The sequence below is a fragment of the Arvicanthis niloticus genome, chromosome 1 (genome assembly GCF_011762505.2).
Source record: "Arvicanthis niloticus isolate mArvNil1 chromosome 1, mArvNil1.pat.X, whole genome shotgun sequence".
NCBI lineage: Eukaryota > Metazoa > Chordata > Mammalia > Rodentia > Muridae > Arvicanthis > Arvicanthis niloticus.
In genome coordinates, this window is record NC_047658.1 from 120,700,280 (window position 1) to 120,721,410 (window position 21,131).

Genomic DNA, 21,131 nt, shown 5'->3' on the forward strand with positions numbered 1-21,131 from the left:
GATTTGTGCCATACTTAATATTGATCAGAGAAAACTTAAAACAATGTTCAAGTGCTGAGTATAAATAACTGAGTATTCAGATGTGGATGAGTGATTTGTATTAACCTCTCAGGGATCATCTCAGGGAACTAGATAGACAGGGGGCCACAAAGAATGTAATAGGCAGAGGGAAGAGGAGAGCTGTGGTGTACTGTCTTCTAGACATGACAGGGATGGAGCAGACATCTATTCACAGAAGCAATGGTTGTCCAAACAAGATCAAGCCCATCAAAATTCCTGCAAAGGTGAGCTGGGGCCTCCAGGACACTATCCCTTGTTGAGGATCTATTGGCTGATGCAAGGGACGTCACACTCCTTTGGGAACATGACTGCTGGTAGGTGTTCATGTACTAGTGAGTGGCCATATATTTATGGGCATATGAGCAGTACTAATTGAATTCAGGAAGTTATGAAAAATAGACAGTTAAAAGAAGACATGAAACTGAGGTAGATCGGGGTCCTAGAAAAGTTGAAAGAAGGTGGCAGTAGATGAGTATGTTCAATATAGATTGTATAAATGTGTGAGACTTTTATAGAATAAGAATGTTATTTTCTTTTTTTAAGAAAAAATGGTCAGGCATAAGTGGGTGAGGAAGTCCTTGGGCCAGTGAAGGGTGGACACCCCAGTGTGGGAGGAAATTGTGAGTGGGGAGGTGGGAGGGTGGGTGGGGTCATATCCTCATAGAAACAGAAGGAGGGGGGATGGGATGGGGGTTTCTGGGTGGGGGAGGAATGGGGAAAGGGGATTACATCTGAAATGTAAATAAAATATCCAATAAAATTTTTTTAAAAAGGTAAAAGAAAATAGATTAGATTCTCTCCACTCCCCAACAATCTTGACTACTCATTTCTACATCCTGCCGATGTACACATTCCTCATCACACCAGGTTTTATCTTTTGTTTAATATCACTTAGGATGCATTTTATAGAAGAGCCAAATGCTGAGATACTGGAAACGCCACTTTCATACTCACAAATGAAGACAGCAGTGTGCATGGCTACCAGTGGCCCGTTAGAATCAAATATAGGGGATCCAGAAGACCCACAGTAAAAAGTGTTGTCACAGGTAACCACACCAGGTTCATGACCTGTTTCTTGGAAACTCCTTTGGGTGTACATACAGATATATTGCATAGTATTACTGCCCTCTACTACCTCTCTTTCCTGAATGTGCTCATCTTGAGAAATCACAACACAGCCATCACTAAGCTGTTTGACATCAGGATGACCAATGATGTATATCAACCCACTGGATGGTACAGGAGCCATTCCATTATACAACTCTGAAGGTTCTTGCCCATTTTTCTTCAGTTTCAGGACAGCATAGTCAATGATGTAATCAGACATCTCAAACCAGGGTTCAACGAAAAAGGAGTTGTCTTCTTTTGTCAGGAACTCTTCATAATCAAACGTGACTTTCACACATTGACTAGTTTTATCTGCCCACTTACTTTGCTCTATCCTTTCACCCATGATGTCATTGATCACATGCCAGCAAGTGAAAATGTACAGCCCTGTTAAAACAAAGCAGGTAGCACAACCTTCATTTCCCTTGTTGTTCCAAACAATGAGCTCAACCGAGTCACTGGACTGTGAAAGAAGTTTGAGCACTTTAGTTGGGGTGGAGTTTTTGGTCAGTTTCCTGAAGTTTTCTTAATGTATTTCAAATGAGGAAGTTCCTTTACTTTCTTCCTTGATGTACGCTGAGTTTTTCACACTCTCTCCTCGATATGGGGTACTCATCTACAATGTATTCCTTCAGCTTCCTATAAGATGGCTTCTCTCTCTCTCTCCCTCCCTCCCTCCCTCCCTCCCTTTTTTTTTTTTTTTTTTTTTTTTTTTTTTTTTTTTTTTTTTTTTTTGAGACAGGGTTTCTCTGTGTAGTCCTGGATGTCCTGGAACTCACTCTGTAGACCAGGCTGGCCTCGAACTCAGAAATCCGCCTGCCTCTGCCTCCCAAGTGCTGGGATTAAAGGCGTGCGCCACCACCGCCCGGCAAGATGGCTTCTCTCAATCAGTGGAGTCTGCTGCCTGAGGACATTTTATTCTCTCAAGCTCCACCTGAAAGAGCTCGCCCTCTAATTCATCAATTGGCTGGGTGTTTTCTATGATGGAGTCCAAGTCTTTAATGAGCTTTCAATGGTCACTCTCTACAAAGGAGTAAAATCTGCCATCCTTCCTCAGAGTTTCTTTAATGGTGTCTCCCTTGAAGCCATACACACAGAGTTTGTTCCCCTCTTGGTGAAGTTCTCTAAACTTGAGAATTCTTTCATTCCTCTTCCCAACTGCATGAATATAAAATTTCACGTAGTCAATACACACATGGTCCTGCCAACCATACACTGGCTCATCTTCTCTCTGTTCTTTTTCTGTTTTAGAAAATGTAATGACCACATGGCTGTTTTCTGGAAAATAGCAGAGGGGCATGCCAGGGTTTACATACCCTTCAATTCCTTCTTTGCCACACACCAGCATTTCTTTGCCCTGTTGACTTTCTATCTCATCTTTGATAGCACTGAGAGTGTTGAGTGCTGCATACACGCTATTTGTATTCTTATGTGTGAGCATATATTTCATTTTTCCAGTTTTTCAGTGATTTCCACCTAAGGTGATGATAATTGTCTTATATGTCTGATCTTGCCGGCATCTCTTGAGTGAATATGTTCATTGGTCCTGCAGGTTTGTTACCTCACTTGTTCTTTTTCTAGATTTCATCTTAATTTGATAAATATTGCAATCACTCTGCTTTTCTTTGGGGACCTAAAAAATGATATATAGTCCAATGTTTCTATTTTTTAATGAGAAATTCACAAAATTCCTGTGGAAAACTCAGTACCAACCTCAAAAGATCAGTGCATATAATTAATCAGAGTTTAACTTGGGATCCAAAAATGTAAGCTCAGCTTCCTATCAAACCAGTTAGAAAAGCTCATGTTGTGTATGGTCATTTCCCAACAAAAAAGAGAAAAAATGGAGGGGTTATCCAGATAGTTTAAAATCTACCAACTTCCTGATGGAGTATTTTAATTCTTGCTTATTATTTTCAACTTTTCTAGGACCCTGATCTACCTCAGTTTCATGTCTTCTTTTAACTGTTTATTTTTCATGTCATTATGAAAATGATGCCAACAGTCATGGGTTCATATTCCAGCAATGTTACACAGTGGGAATAAAGATAGCAATGACAGACAATGGTAAAGATTAAACCTGTTACCATTTGAAATAACTCTAATATTTTCAGATGTAGAGATTAAGAATAATGTAAGATAATATACTTTTACTCTGGCCATGCTTGGAAAGTCCTGTAAAGCATGTCTGCAGTCCAAATGCTTTCACCAGCAGCAACCTTGCCATGCCGTGTGGAGTGCTGTAAATAATTTTCAACTATTTAAAGACAGTTGGAACAATTTAGATCTGTCTCTGTCTCTCTCTTTCTCTGTCTCTGTCTCTCTCTTTCTCTGTCTCTCTGTCTCTGTCTCTGTCTCTCTGTCTGTGTGTGTGTGTGTGTGTGTGTGTGTGTGTGTGTAGAGGTGTTGTGGTTATTGTTGTTTCCTGCAACATGAAGCCCTTATTCAGCAGGAAGATAAAAATCTCCTCCTACTTAGAGTGCTAGAGTAATACAAAGACAGATCTAGGCTTGGCATAGGGTTTTTTTTTTTTTTTTTTTTTTTTGTTTTTTTTGGTTTTTTTTTTTTTTTTTTTTTTTTTTTTTTTTGCTATTCAGGTTTTCTAGTTTTATGGAAGTTGGATAGGAAGAAACAAGTCAGAGGCTTTGAACTGGCATTCTCAAATGCCTGTTAACATTCAACCTTCCTGATGTGTTCAAGGACCGTCCTTTGTGGTTTCAGAAAAGGGTCATTTCTATAACTGAGCCTGGAGGGTAGAAAGAGCTTTAATTTCATCAAACTTACCCAAGTCTTCAGTTCTCCAGGAATTCCTTTCTCTCTTCTCTCTCCAAAACAAACAAAAAAACAGTCTTCCTTACCTGCCTAACAAGGCCACATAGTAAGAATCAATATATAAAAATATAATTTTATAAACGTAAGTACTAGAAGAATATAGTTGTTCTGATTGAATAGATCATCTAACCTCAGGATTTTTTTCTTGCTATTAAAAAGTATTGGTTTCGTTTTCCAGTTTCTCTTGCTAGATTGCATCTGACGTTTTTATTATCACTATTGTGATTGTTTTAGATAAAATTACAATAGTTTACCGTCAATAAAAGGCTACTTTAGTGTGACTTAAACTTGAAATACAAACCCTTCCACAATCCCATCCACTCAAATAGGAAGAATCATGCAAATGGGAATGATTTCATAATATACAAGGAAGCGGCTTCCTGGCAGGAAGAACTATGCAATTTCGACCAAGGATGGCCAAGTCTGTTATGTGTATATTTCATAGCAGGATATAGAGACATAACTGAGAAAAATGGTACAGGGTTTACACATTTGTCTTTATATCACAAAGGTCCTCCATGACCTACTTGCCTCACAGCTCATAGTAGCTTAAAGATGAATTAGATGGTTCACCTGAAACACTAATTTCAAAATGATTCAATTTGTGGCCGAATCTATTCAGCTATCATATACTGTGAGGAGGAAATGATTAATTGGTGTCCCAGATCCCAATTCAGCTCTGGCTGTGTTTGCCCCAGTATGCTAAATTAACAAGCAGCTAGTTTATCCACCAAACACAATCACCCCAACAACAGAAAGGGAGCATTATATATCAAGTACTATCCTAAAAATTTAACAGAAATGACCTCTAATTGTTAGCCCCATAACTGCCATGAAAAGCAATCTTTTTTTTCACGGCAGCTGGATTTTGTTTGTTGGAAAGCATACCACTGACAAGAGACATGACAGGCCCAAGCCGAGAATCCAAAGCAGAGATGGAATTCAAATACAGACAGAACCTTTCCACCTAGGAGCTTGCAGTCCAGGAATTCAAAGTGCTATACTTACCTTGATGTTAAGTCCCAGTTTTCCTTTAAGGTGGAGGTAGTGGGGCAGTGGAGAATTTGCAGAGGAATAAGTAGCCCACGGGCAACCCCTCCAGAAGTTGAGAACAACTACACTTCAGCATCCTAATTATAATTTTTAAGAGTACTTGTCTATGCTGTTACTTTTGGGGCAATGTGAAAGTAGAGATTTTCACAGAAACCTTCTATGTCTCTCTCAACTGTGAGTCTGCACTCATCAATACCACTGTAAAAGTAGCTTCCTTGTTCTTTACCTGGGAGCAGGGATCATGAACATGAGTTTCTGGTGACAGTACTAACCATGGTCTGATCCACATGGTCTCCAGAGGCAGCATATGCCACAGACCTCAGTATGACCTCTGGTGGCAGTAAAGATCAGGCACATCAACATAATCCTCTGCTGTGGCATGAGCCATGGACACCATTATGATGCCTATGGTGGCAGCACAGGCCAAGAACATCAGCATGGCCCCTGGGACAACATAGACCACAGACAACAATATGGTCCCTGGTGGCAACTCAGCAGATGAACATCTACATGGCTTCAGGCGGCAGCACAAACCACTGATATCCACATGGCCTGGAGTGGTAACACTGACAGACATCAACATGGCCTTCTGCAGGAGCACAGACCATGGACACACACACACACACACACACACACACACACACACACACAGCCTCTATGGGCAGCACAGACCGTGGACCTGCACATAATCTCTAGTGGATGCAAGGACCACGAACGACCACGTGAACCTCAGGTTTCAACACGGCCTGTAGCAGTCAGCCACAGATACCAACATGGCCTTCAGGGGCAATATGGATGGTAGAGGTCATTTGAGGAGATCCAATCCAGAAAAAGAACAGTTCTTTATCTCAGACATCTTATATTTCCTCAGAGCCATGGAGATTGTGCAGCTGGCATTCAGGGGCTGTGTCTGTGCAAATTCCATGCTGCACACCACCCTCTCTGCCCGACTCAGCAATGCCATGTTCCCCCACTACCACAGCCTTCTCTCATACCCGTCACTGCCATCTCATCTCTACATCTGCCTCCATCCACCCTCACTCCCCACTCCAGTCCTCCTTCTTTCCCACCTCTCTGTCGCATATTTGTTTGTCATAGTTGTACTGGAAACTATGTCACATAATATTATTATTTTTTTTCCCAAACAGCTTTACATGTAAATATTCATTGGAAGAAGTCATTGGTCTGATTCAGGGTTTCTGATTTCTGAAGCACCATAAATACTTCACTATTGCTGTGACCTGTCTTGGATATCCTGGTGTTGCCCAGAACCAGGAAGATCTTAGAGCCAGGTGGGGCATCCAGGGGCAGGTTACATGGGAGCTCCTGGCTGCCATGAGGCTCACAGGCTTCAACATTTGTGCTTGAAAGCTGCTGGCAGCACCACTGTTCCACACTCTGTCTCCCAGAGGGGCAAGCAGCTGCAGCGGTTTTCTGTTGGGGCATCACCTTTCAGAGTCTCCATGATCTCCCCTCAGAGATCTGTGGTAGATGCCAGCAGCTGTGGCCATCTTTGCTTTCTTTGGGTTCTCTCTCTCTCTCTCTCTCTCTCTCTCTCTCTCTATACACACACACACACACATTACCTCACCATTTGAACAATGCTGGTCATAAGGCAGATCCCTCTGCCACATTCATAAAATACATTCACAGAATAGATGGGTGGACCTGTGTTGTGCTGGGTCATGTTCTAAAGCCTTCTCCCCAACTACTTCACACAGCTCTTGCAACTTTGTGAGATGAATAATATTAGTCCTACCTCAGCCATAAAACAGAATGTTTTCTGATAGAAAAGACAGAGGAGAGTATTGTGAAACACCAAATATGTATTGCACAGTTAGCACTGTCCTCTTTCTCTTTGCAAACAGGCAAAGGTATATTCACTGGAAATGGCAAGAGTCATAAAGCCGGCACAGCTGCTTGACATAGTTCCAGCAAAGTTGAGTGTATTGCTATTGGTCTGTCTCTAACTTTTGGGTTTTGGTCTCTGCCTGTTGCATTCTTGGGTGCTGTCTGTATTGTGATTCATTTTAAGTCTTTTTCTGAGAAAAGTATGTCTGAGTCTTTTTAGAAAAATTCTAAAATTAACTTTATCTGGCCACTCTTTAGAAGTTTTCTTTATGCCCTGAAGATAATTAAGAACAGATAAACACATAGCTAGATAAGGGCATTAGTCCAGGGATCTTTTTGGGGTATATTCCCCCCGGCTGACTCAAACAATATAATTGGAAAAGGGTCAACAGAGACAGTCGACAAACTGACTAGCCAGGAGAAAAGGTCAGAGATTCAATGTCTCCCTTTAAAATACGCCTGTTCTCTGGATGTACTTTAAAGACATAGGGTCATGCAGGGTATATCACTGGAGGAATAGAAGTCAGTAAAAAAAAAATAGACTAAAGAAACTTTTTCTACTTTATAGTGTAGATGATGAAACATATACTAAAAGAAGCTATTAGTATTTACTATGTTTTAAAAAAAAAGACTGGTTCAGATATTTTCTGTGTGATTTCAAACAGCAAATGCTGCCAGCCTAAAAGCAGTCATCTAATAGATGTGTTTGCTTTAGAGGAAATGTACTTTAGATTCTTAAAATTGGAGTTATATGGCTAATAATAAAAATAAAATATGTTCTGCTTATATTTTCTAATTGTAACCCTGGACAAGTAATGAAAAATCAAATACATTATCTCTACTTCTTGGATTATCATTAGTCTCTCTTGGTTCTGTGAAACCTTTATAAATAAAGAAGCACTTGGTTGCTAGTCTGTCAGAACTTCAAGATCCTCCTGAACACCATCTCTGACTCACTCGTTCCTCCCCTTGAGGACTCCTTATCTCCTCTGCCAGCTGCCCTGCTAGCAACAACCCCCTCTGCTGGGGAAGCACCCCCTGACATCTGATGCCCAGAGACCCAGAGGTAAGTCTACTTATGGTAAGAATAGAATGGCTTTGCAAACTCCTGGGTAAGAAATAGACAAGATACAGAAGGGTGAAGAGGCAAGAACTATAAATAAGTCATGAGCCATAAAAAATCTAAATAAAAAAAGATTCTTTATAGATATAATACAACATACTTTAAAGAAAAGGGGAATAAAAGTTAGCACTTACCAATTGACTGCTTTCTTAAAATTTGCACAGCAATGTAGTCTTTGGTTCCTGGACCATGGGACTTTGGAATAGAAACTTGAGACAGACTAGAAAAGTTTGGTATCAGAATAATAGACCTGAAAATATGCCTGTTGAGGCTTTCTCTATTTGGAGCATTTTGAGGCAAGCTTTAAATACTGGTGTGCCTCAAGAGAAAGATAGTTTGTTCTGCCCTTCAGCAGGGCAAGATGATGGAGAAAACACTCCATCATTAGATCATAGCTTAAAAATATATTCCCCAATATATTCCCTGCTTCTCATAAGGCTTTTAAGATTGAGAGTGATAAAGACAAGGATGATCCACTCTCTCCTAAAGAAGAGACAGATTTAGAGGAAGAGGCATAATCCTGATTGGCCTCCTTCAATATCTAAGGCTCAACCACATTCTAGCATGTCTAGAAAGGGCGAAATCTCAGTCCCTTTACTGGGATCCTGGAGGGGGGACTCTTGAACATGCCCATCAGTTAGGAGAATAGCTTGACTGTTTTCCAGTTATTTTTGATGACAAAGAGACTGAAGAAGCTTACTAAAGAGGTTCTTACTCAGTGCTCAGCTATCACTGTAAATGCTAAGACAATAGGATTAACTAAATTTAGACAAAAGGCTGATGAACCTTTTGAAGCTTTCTTATCCCAACTAATGGAAACCATAAATAAAATGGTTTCTCAAGATGAAGCTGCACACATTACTATTAAACAATTGCCTTTTGAAAACACAAACTCTGCTTGCCAGACTCTGCTAAGACCAATTAGAATCAGATCTTAATGAATTTCTTAGAGTATATTCCGAGGTCACACCTTCCTATTCACAAGAAGTAGCTATTGCAGCAGCCTTCTAGGGACAGACTACCACTCAAGTTTCAAAAGGTTGGGAAAACTACACCCAAAGAGGAAGAAGAAAAGTATGTTGTTCATGTGGCCAACTATGACATTTTAGTTGGGACTGTTTAAAGAAGAAAAATAAAAGAATTCCCACTACAGGAACAGTACTGAGCTCTGGTAGAACATCACAGAAAAATACAACTTTCATTAATATATCAAAAATGGTATGCTCTCAGTGTCTGGCAGATGTCAAGCAGGCAGAACTACATCTGGCAAGTGAGCTCCCTGGAGATGCCCATCATCATGCTTGGGTGTGATGGGTGAGCTCTGGTGAGGTGCAGCCCCCCAGAGACTTTGTCCCAGGATTGCTTCTTGCTACTGATGTGCTTTCACTTGTTTGTCATTGCCATACTCCTCATTTATCTGGCTTGATGTGAATGGACATCAGGAGACCCTCACTGCATGTAGCCTGCTGTGATTAATTCCTGGGTGTTAGACCACCTATTGGGCAAATTTCATGCAGATGAACATGAAGATGAACTTTTGTGAATTAATGCTGTTTAGATAAATTAAAGACTTTATAGAATTCATAGTTTGATTCAAATAATTTTAGGGAGAAAGTTTAAGGAGATGGTTTTAGTTGTTTTGCCAGAAAGATGTAATAAAGTAGAATCAAGAATAAAATATACTCTCCCTTCATAGAATAGTAAATAAAGGCTGCATAATAAAGAATACAATGAGCTTTCATAAATTACACTAAGAAAAGGAATAAGCTTGTATAGGGGGAGGTGCTGATTCTAGTCTGGTTCCTCAATTGGTTCTTGATTTGGTCAATAAAGGATGCTGGGATCCAATTGTTGTGGAAGAAGAGACAGCTGGGACTTCCGGTTCCTAGGAGGAAAAGGAGACCCAGGGAAAGAGAAGGGGCTTTTCAGCCAGGCTTTGGAAGGAGAAGCATGTAAAATCTTGGGAAAGCTAAAACCAGTGGCCTCCACCACTGTTAAATAGCCAAAGAGGTCAGCACAGGCTAGCTGATAAGTTTTGGGCAGGTTTATGAGCAAGGAAAAACATTCATTCTAGGTCAGGTTCAAGCATGAAACCTCAGGTGCTGCTTTGAACTTCTAATGAGCTAATAGAAAGAAACACCTTTTTGAACTACTATTGAAATCCTTCTGTTTCCCCTTTTATGTAACAATTTATCTATTAAGTAATTCTTATATAGAGAAATTTTGTCTAAAAAACCATAAAAAGCTGAAAACAAAAATAAAGTTGAGATGTAAATCCTTTCTGCTTCATTTAGTGTGCATGTTCTCTCTCTCTCTCTCTCTCTCTCTCTCTCTCTCTCTCTCTCTCTCTCTCTCTCTTTCTTTCTTTCTTTCCAAGCAAAGGAAGTGAACTTAAGAGTGAGCGGCTGCCAGTCAGAGAATGATCATGGGGAAGAGAGGAAGTTGTGTTTTCTGAGTGAAAGGCCAAGAAAGTAGCCTGGATCAGCAATAAAAGTCTAAGAGCAGCTGCATTTGCTTGTGGGCCCTTAGGGAAAATCGTGCTGAGAGTGCCAGAGCAAGCTGGCCTGCAGGATGTGGCTTTGTGTCTGAAAAAGGGGAGGGTTGGGGAGTGTTCTGTGTCAGAACTCAGAAAAGTGGGTAGGCTTAGCAGTAAACAAGTGCATCCGGGGGCGGCTTTCTAGGGTCTATAGGTACATATTTCCTTAAAGGGTTAGATATTCTTTCCATCTTTATGACATGTCTTGTATTGTGGCTCTGAAGTTACAACTTCATGAGGAACATTTTATTTTGAGGTGATTTACAGGTCAATTGGATGAGGCGAATCTTTAGTACTTATATAATCTTTATAATTTTATAATTCTTTATAGATTTTAGGATGTCCTGTTTCCTTGCAGAACCAGAGATAGGCTCAGATTCCATGCTCTTGACCAAAAATGAGGTTATAGTATAGTCCAAAAGGAATTATAGAAACTTTCAGGAACATTACTAAAATAGAATTAATTTCTATGGCCAAAATGGATATAAGAAAATCTTTTTCTCTCACATCACAAATAGTTAAAAAGAGAAGCAAGATCCAGGAAACAACAATGGCCGAACTCTAGACAACCAAGAGCACAAAACAGTTGCCTCTGATCCCCAAGCGAGAAAAGACATGAGTACATTTCAATTGCTGTCTAGCTCACTGCACAGAGTTTCCATGTACATCTGAGAAAAGTAAAGAGGCAGAGCCTGCACTGCGCCTGCATTGGGGACCCAAGGTGCAGATGGAGGGTAGTGAAGCAGAGAGAGCTACTCCTACCAGCAGAGCCTGGAAGGTCTTCAGTGGATAGTTCTTGGAATGTTAACTAACTGATAACTGTGATAAAGCAGGAAAGAATCCCCCAGAAAAGTGAGAGGAGACTATTCCTGAGGCTCATAGAAAGCTGGGAATGGTTCTCCTGAAGTCAGACTAGAACAGTCCAAAGTTCACTGATGAATCAAGTACAATACTCAGGAAGCAACTGCCTCCCTTACTTAGGGCTTATGAAAGTCAGATTGTTATCACTGTAATGAAACATTTAGGATAATTCCTTATATGGACAAAATGCTTATTTTTGTTCATAGTTTTAAAGGTATTTTTTTTATATTTAATACTTTTCCCCAAACACTTTATTTATCAGTATTTATATATACATACATACTTATACATGTATACATATATACATACATATATGAACAATAATTAAATAAGATATATTTGAAAAGTATTGGGGGTTGGGAAGAGTGGGAGGAAGGAGAGAAAGAAAAAAATTATGTAAATACAATGCTCATATATGAAATTCTCAAAAAGGAATTTTAAAGGTATTTATGTATTTAAGTATTTAAGAGCTGCATGATTCAGCACTTCTGTTAATTGTTGGGGTGCAGCCCCTAAATACAACACTGCATGATGGAGCCAAATCATTAAATCACAGCTCAGACTCCCACAAGCCACCAGGAGGGAACACCTGTAAAGGCCTAAGGAATTCTCCCAAGCTCTGACCTCTTAAAGGCACCATTTCAGAACCTCTAAACAGTGCCACCCATGGTACCAAGGAGTTGTCTCTCTGTGTCCTGTGGTAGAATGTCCAGGGATGTTTCATGTCTCAAGCACTGAACCGAACAAGACACGGGAGCAGAAGTAGTAAAAGTCTAAGTGCTATATTATTTTAATAATGAAAGTAAAAGCAGGGAATACACTCCACAGGCCTGGAGAAGACTCCAAGTAGCAGGAAGCTCAAGAGCCCTGAGGTTTTATATGTTTGCATAGTACCAAATTCTTATCAGAAACTATCTCTGATTGGTAACTTCCACAGCTGCTGTGGAAAGCATGTCCTATCTAGATTTAGCTTTATGTGAAACTCTCTGTCTAAGGACTTGATGTAGCCAAGCTCACAGCTTGGAACACAGAGAGAATTCAAATGTGAACATTAGTAAAGGTCCTTGCAGTTGAAGAATTGAAAAGTACATCCTGTTTAACTTGATCCAATAATCTCGACCTCCTTTGAGGCAGCGGTGAGGGATGATAAACTTGCATGGATACAGGTAGGAAAACAGTTAGGGAAGCCTTGGAAACAAAAGAAGTCTGAAACAAATGTAAAAAAGAAATCAAGAAAGCTTATCCCAAATAATGATTAGGAATCCAACATGATAATTAGGTTACTAATGGGGGTTTTTTGTTTGAAGAGTATTTTCTTGGTACCTTTAAAGCAAATGGCCAATTTAAGTAAAATATCCTAAGTTTTAACAGTGCCGAATACCACTACAAAAATAAACACCATTTGAGCATAGGAGAAATGCTTGTCTTCAATTTCTCAGCATCTAGCCAGTGCCTGGGGCATGACATCAGTTATAGTATTCTCTTGGACTCAATAAAAAACATTTTTAAGAACACATAATCCATTAGTGAATAGGGTTTGTATGGGCTATTCTATGGCACATTTTAAGTACTTTTCATATGAATGGACTTGCATAATTTATTCAGTCCCAACAGAAGGTATTATCAGTCCTCCTTATAGGTAAGTCTTTTGTTCAATATCACAGAACTCTGTTATATGTGCAGCTGGAGCCCTGGGTCCCTTTCATATGTACTCTTGGTGGTGGTTTAATCTCCGAGAGCTCTGGGGAAGGGCTTTCTGACAGGAGCCTGATATTGCTAAGTGTTTTCTAAGATGGTGTCTTGTTTTTTAAATGTGTTTCCAGTGCTCACTCTCTATGAAAGAACAACACGTGCCATTCTTCCTCAGAGTGCCCCTGATGATCTCTCCCTTGAAGCCATACTCACATAGTTTGGTCTCCTCTTTGTGAATTTTTCTATATTTCAGTATCCTTTTCTTTTTCTTCCAAACTGCATGAATGTAAAATTGGACACAATTGATAGATGCTTGGTCCTGTGGTTCAAACAATCATTTCTTTTCCTCTGTCTTACTTTTACATTGACAAAATGTAATGACCATGTAGCTGCCATCTAGAAAACAACAGAAGGGCATGCCAAGGTTTAAGTACCCTTCAATTCCTTCTTTGCCACACACCAGCATTTCTTTACCCTGTTGACTTTCTATCTCGTCTGTGACAGCACTGAGAGTGTTGAGTGCTGCATACAAGCTACTAGTCTCCCCACGAATGAGCACATATTTCATGTTTTTATGTTTCCTATGGTCCACACCAAAGGTGACTATGATTTTTATATTTTGGGAAGGAATCTGATCTTGCCAAATTTTCTCAGGTGAAAGTGATCTTTGGACCTTGGTGTTTGTTACATCCTTTGGCATTTTAAAAATTAAATTATTTTATTTATTTACATTCCAAAAGCTGTCCCCTTTCTTGGTTCCCTCTCCCTGAGCCTTTCATCTCATCGCCCCAGTCTCTGAGAGGGTACTTCCCACCCACCCCATCTCATCCCTACCAGCATCCCTCTTCCCTGGGGCATCAAGTTTCCACAGGACTAAGCACATCCTCTCCTATTGAAGCCATACAAGACAGTCTTCTACATATGTGCCCAGGACAATGAACCAGCCCATGCATGCTCCTTGGGTTTTGGCTCAGTCTCTGGCGGCTCTGAGGGGTCCAGGTTAGTTGACACTGTTATTCTTCCTATGGGGTTGCCATCCCCTTCAGCTCCCTCAGTCCTTTCCCTAACTCTTCCATATTGGTGCCTGGCCTCAATTCAATGATTGGGTATAAGCATCTGCATTTGTCTTAATCACTTGCTGGTAGAGCCCTTTGGAGGGCAGCCATGTCAGGCTCTTGTCTGCACACACAACATGGCTTTAGTAATAGTGTCAGGACTTGGGGTACATGCATGGGATGGATCCCAAGTTGAGCTGGTCACTGGGTGCCCTTTCCTTCAGCATCTGCTCCATTTTCTTTATGTGAAAATCTTTATTGGATATTTTATTTACATTTCAGATGCCATCCCCTTTCCGCATTTCTCCTCCCTAGAAAACCCCTGTCCCATCCCCACTTTTGCTTTTATACTGTTTTTTAATGTTAACCAAAGGTTTTATAAGTTTGGTAATGCTCAATATCAATCAGAAGTGTAACCCAATACTCAACCTAGATATATTAACTATCTTTAACTGGTGGGGACACGCAAACATCTACCTCCATGTCCCCCAACTCTTGTCACCTAGCTCCTCCTCTCCTTCTCCTCCTCTCCTTACTCCTCCCACCTTAGCTCCTCATACATATCACCCTTCCTGTTAAAACTTTTCTCTTAGAATACAATTAGAGCATAACTATATCAATTTGTGTCAGTAAGATACAAGATAGACATAATACCCAGTCCATCATTTTGTTGACTAAACAGAACCTCTGTCGTCTCTACTAACTAAAAGACTTAATTCTGAACCTGGGTTTTTTTCTTGGCTTTAGAATGAATGTCAGCTAAAGACCATCCTCTCAAACCTTTTCTCTCAAAGTAAATGGCAGGGACTGGCTATGAGACTATAAGTCTTCAACCTATCAGAAATCCAGAATGACTGAGTTAACTAAAATTATGGGAAGCACAAAGCATGGCTTCTAAAACTTAGCCAATTTATAGATACAGATGAACACCTGGACAATCCCTATATTACAAAATGCTGGGACATCTGATCTTCAGCCTTCTGGCCCAGGATCATCTGACAGACCTTAGTGATGCAGAGTTATTAAGGAGGCCATCTAAAGACTGTATCCATGATCTTAATCCCTCTGTTGTAGAACCAGAGACCTAGAGAAGTACTGCTAATGAGCTATCATGGAAATCTCCTAGCCTCTCCGGACCCAGAATCCAGTTAGTGAGAAGCAACAACAACTGTAAATAAAATAAGAATGTTACATGAAAACTTGCACAGCAGAGTAAATGCTGAAAGTCTGGGTCAGTTCAGATAGCCACTCACCAGCTTCATGACCCTGGGCACATGAGCGATTTTCTGCATATTGCTCACCCTAAGAGTGGCAAAATCATCCTTGACTGTTATGAAGATTAAAATAATATGTAATGCAGGTAAAGTCTTCAGACAATGGCCATATGCAGTAAGTTGGTTGGTGAACATTACTGCTAGTGCGCTGTCAATACCAATACTTAACCACAAGAACACTCCTTGAACTATAGTAAATAAAAGTGGGTAAGTACTGCTACTTCCTAGTCCTAGGCAGATCATTTTGGTTTAGTAAATTTGTGTATACTAATATAGAAACAACGGACTAAAGAGTCAGGTCAATGTAATAGTAGCCAGCTATGGCTTCCACACTACCTGCTAGGCATGCCTGAGAAAGAAATTAGTATTTATCACTTATACTGTGTATTTTTATTCTAAAAAGAAACAGAGTAAAGAAATGTATTTGTAAATATTTGCTGCACACAACATTCTGGTGCAAAGAAAATAATTTTTTTTTACTCTTTTTTATTCTTCTATCATATATTACATCCCAACTGACAGCAGTTTCCCCTCCATCCATTCCTCCCAATCCTTCTTTCCACCTTTCTTCTCTCCCATTTCCAGTTCTCCTCCTCCACCATCACCACCTCCCAAAAGAGCAAGTTTCCCAGGGATGGCTTAACAGAATGTATTAGAACAACATGTATTAGGACAAAATGTAAAAGAACAATACTCAACCTAATGTGGAAAAAAAAGCCTCAGAATAACTAAATCCTGTACAATAAAGAACATCCAGAGGTGTCACTGTCCCTGATTTCAAGCTGTGCTGTGGGCTATAGTAATAAAAAAAAAAATGGTAATTGTATATAGCAATAGACAGGTTGATCAATGGAATCAAATCGAATACCCAGAAATTAATAATAATAATAAAAAAAGGTCTTTTTCTTTTTACTCACTGTTCTTCACTGTGAGACCTTCCTTCCAGCAGCTGGAATTCCTGCCTTTTTGAGGAAACAGAATGTGACTGTTACTGGTATTTTTGTTCATGGGGCAGAGAGATTCCAGATTGGTCTTTTTACTGACCATAAGCAGATATAGATCAGTCCACCTACGGTGATCTCAGAGGGCAGGCGAGGACCTAAGGGAGTGCTTCTGCCTTCGTTCTTGGTGGACATTTGGTCAAAGCAACCAGGCCACCCATTAAGTGGATGTGGACCTCTACAGGAATCTCCTCTTAGAGCGGTCAAATGAGGTGTTTGGACTATCGGAGGAGTCAGACGCAGTGGAGAGTTCCCACTTAGCTTCAGAGAGGTGTGCTAGTCCAGAAATTTCCCACCATCGCCATCTGGACTAGCAGGCAACAGAACCCAGAATGTTGTGTCAGGACTGCAGTGCCCTCTGCCGGGCAAGTAGGAAGTGGATGAGGAAGGCTGAAAGACTCAGGGCCTTTCTAGGGGGCAACATTCCTGAGCCGACCAGCTTTAGTACTTGAAGGAGTCAGGAAGAAGCTGTAAATCTTTACGAAAGATGGGGAAAGATGGGTCCCTTAATCTTTAGAAGTGTATTACGTTTATTTATTATTCATTTATGTGTATTGTATGTATGTGTGAGCATGACGTGTCACAGCTTTAAGGAATTGGCTCTTTCCTACTATGTGGGTCTGTCTCATGGATTGAACTCAGGTCAGATTTGGCAGCAGGTGATATTGTGTGCATCTTTTGATCATTTTTACTCATCAAATAAAGGCTAGAGCCTGTGATTGGGCAGGGGAGGAAAAGGTGGAACAGGAGGTTTAAGAGAGAAGAAAAGAGGAAGAGAGGGAGGAGGAGAGGGGGAGGAAGAAAAGATGGAGCAGAACCACTTGACTGAGAGAAACTGCAAGTAGCAAGGGTATCATAGCTGGGGGATAGGTTGATGTGGTGATAGAACTGCCCAATCTAGGCTTATAGCTTATAAATACAGCAACTGGAGTGTGTGTTTTTATACAGGTTTATTAGGGGTGAAAATTACTGCAACCAAAGGCTGACTCTATGACTAATTTGTTCCCTGATGACTAACATGACAATGGAGAGGATGTCTCTGTTTGAACCTCCCTGGATACACATCATTCACCATTATCTACTGAAAGTGAATCTTTCCACCTCAGCCTTTATCTTTTAGATGAAAGTGATTAAAATATAGATTTCATATAAAACATATATTACATATACATGCATGCGCACATGTGCACACATCAGTTACTTCTGCACACTTTGTAAAATAATCAATGGAATCTTTATAACTCCAGTTGCTGAAGTCAGAAACCCAGGGATTATTTCTTCTTATTTATGGACCACTTCATTCATAAGGAAATTCTGGTTGCTGTCTCAGATTTTAGAAATAACATTTAGTTTAGAAAATTATTACAATTCCTGCCATCTTATTTTATTTTTTTAACATTACTGTATTATTTTGACAATTACAGTTCTATAGTTACTCTCTCCCAACCCTGAAGAGTGACTAGAAGTTAAACCACATGGTAGCTTCACTGTGTGTTTTGTGGTAAGTTTAGAAAAGCACACCTGGTGATCCCCACATGACCATCAACATGTGTTTGTCCACAAGTGATCAAATTCCTCTCACTAACTTTATGAGAAACACTGCAAATTCATTTCCCTGTGTTCTAATGTTGTGTGCAGCAAATATTCACAAATGTGCTTTATTTCAGAATGAAAATATACAGCATGACAATACTAATTTCTTTTACAGGCAGGGCCAGCATTTTGCATTGCTGAGACATTTATCCCAGAGTAGCTAGACTCAGTGGAGGGTTCTTGCCTGGCTTCAGGCTGGTCCAGGGATTGACTAGACAGGAGAGCCCAGGCAGCAAATGCTGCAGTGCCTTCTGTGGCTGCAGGCAGATAGAGGATGAGCTAGGAGAAGGAAGTTTACCCATCCATAAATGTACTCTCCCAAGAATGTTCTAGCAGGGACTAGAAACTTGCTGTCGTCGGCTAGCAAACAATGGATTCTTAATGTGACTTTCATTGATTTATATTGTTCTCTGTCTACCATGGATACACCACCACCCATCCAGATAGCCCACTTATACAAGTTTATAGCAGTAGCTGCTTCTTGTCCTGTTGTGTGTTGGAGACAGCCAGGTGATAGGCTGGAAACAGGCTTAGGTCAACTGTGATACTGGCTTCTGTCAAGGCTAACTGAAGAAATCCATAAAATGGGAGGAAGCTGGATAGGTAAAGCAAAATTTAACTTAAGAGAGGATAAGACATAAAGGAGGTGGGGATAAATGGGGAGGAAAGAAAAATGCGGGAATGAGCAAGAAGTGGGAAAGGAGAAGCAGAGGAAGAGAAAAATGGAGTGGGAAAAGCAAGTACTTCATTCAAATCAGTAGCATCGGTTTTGCATCAGTAGCATCTCTGAAATGCATCTGTAAAATGGGCTGGTCAGGCTTCACATCATATTTTAATATAATGTGATTCAGAACAGATGCTGGGATGGATGTGAGAGAGATGGAATGTTTTCTTAACCTCTTGGTCCTTTCCATTTGTATACAAGCCTGCGAGTTGCACGGTTTCTATTTCTTTCTGATCACTTTATTTTAAGTGCCCATAGACTAAGTGATATGTGTTCTGACTGACACAAGTATGAATTTCCACCTTCAGAGATGTAAACACCACAGTCTAGTTTCTCATTTTCTTGCTTTCATTTTTCCCAGGTCTCTACAACCTAAAGAATGTCATACTCTATGGTTAAATATTGATATTGATAACAGCACCAGCTGTAATGTTCACTGGGCAGTGTGTCATAGGTGGCCATTACCTGAAGAGTTTACGTACTTGATATATTTTTAATCCTTACAGCAGTCAAAGTGAAGGTGTAGGCCGCCATGTCCAGTTTGTACAGTATTAGAGATAGAACCTGGGGCTTGTGTCAAGGGCATGCAGCTGGTGAATGGGAGTCTGAGCAGAGCTGGGTCTCATCAACACTCACACAGATGTGCATGTTTTCATAGGATGCCATTGCATCATCTCAGCTAGATTCTTCCACAAGCAGGAAACTGAAGTCATGGAGGCTGAGTAGAGTTTCTTAGTGGATCATTACTAGTTCTGAGTAGAAAGTTTGGAATCTTCCTCCATCGTGGGGGGTGGGTGGGTTTAAAACATAAACAGTCTTCAGATGGCTCCCATTTGACTCTCTGCATCAGTTACATAATAACATGAAGAAACTATCCAGGAGTGAATATTGTACAAACTCTCTTCTTCTTAGCAGACAATGTTTTTAAAATTATCTCACTTCTGGACATAAAATGCACCCTGGAAAGAACCATGCCACAGCAGTATTAGCACATACATGTGCTAATCATTTAATAGGCCACAGATGAAAAATTTGGATTTTGTCACGTATATGTAAAATCTATTCTAGAGGGAGACTGTGAGGCTCAGTAATGATGTAAACTGACTGACGTTGTTAAAAATCAACCTGGCAGCTATGTGAACTGCAAACTCTGGGGTGTGGTAGATGTGGAAAAGAGCAGATAGCTAGATATCCGTCTTGGGTTTTATGTTGGGGTTTTCCAAGGTGGTAGAAATAGCTACAATCTGCTCACTTTCTGTGAGCTCCTATGGAAACAGGTTAGTTGACTCTGTAGGTTTTCTCCTACTGTGGTGTGCTTGACCTCTCTGACTCCTACACTCCTTCCTCCCTTTCTTCTGTAGGATTGCCCAAGCTCTGCCTAATGTTTGACTGTGGGTTTCTGCATCTGTGTTTCCATTCATTGCTGGGTAAAGCAATGATTATGTTAGGCTTCTGTCTGCAAGTGTAACAGAGTATCATTAGTAGTGTCAGGGCTGGGCTCCCTCACATGATATGGGTCTCAAAATGGACCAGTCATTGCCTGGCAATTCCCACAATTTCTGCATCATCTTTACCCAAGCCTATCCTGTAGGCAGGGCAAATTATAGGTAGAATGCTCTGTGTCTGGGCTAGGTCCCAACCTGTCCACTGGAAGTCTTGCCCAGTTACGGAAGATGGCTGGTTCACTCTGTATCCCCCATTACTAGGGTCACCCTCATAAATTCCTGGGAGTTTCCACTGCCCTAGTTCTTTAGCATGTCCTAAGCATCCTCTCTCTTGCCCATAACAGTTGTCTCCCCCTCCCTGCCTGGCTCCCTCCCTCCTCTTCTTTCTCCTTTTTAATCGCATCTCCTATTTCTGGAGTGAACATTTTCTTTATGAGTGGAAAATATTTACTGTCAATGATGCACATCTGGAAAATCAATTTATTAGGTCATTGAAATGACTTAGCATCTGGTACCCAATCTGACTGAGTTTGAACCATGAGACTCACATGGTAGGTAAGAACCTGAATTCCTGAAAGTTGTGACATGTGCCATGCACACACATACACATAATATACACAAATAAATAATAAATTTATACATTTTAGAAAAATTAGTCTTTGACAAGATTTGCAGCTTCTTCCTCATTTGTTCAAGTACTGAAGCTGGTCCCCTGTAGGGATGTTACCCCTAGAAAGGCCCTGAGTCCTCCAGCCTTCCTCTTCCTAGCTCATCCTTTATGCCTGCAGCTAGAGGGCACAGAACTAACCTGCTGCCTGGTTTCTTGCTTAGTTCAAGTGGCAGAAAATACCTGGACCTGCCTGAAGCCAGGCGGGAACCCCCATCCAGTCCTGATTCTTCTACTTCCCGCTGAGTCCCGTTGGC

The 21,131-nt window shown here is 40.6% G+C and overlaps 1 pseudogene; it reads right to left on the bottom strand.

Annotated features, from left to right (window-relative positions):
- Positions 1 to 889: 889 nt before the first annotated feature.
- On the bottom strand, positions 890 to 2,617 carry LOC117723683 (serine protease FAM111A pseudogene; annotated as a pseudogene).
- Positions 2,618 to 21,131: the final 18,514 nt, after the last annotated feature.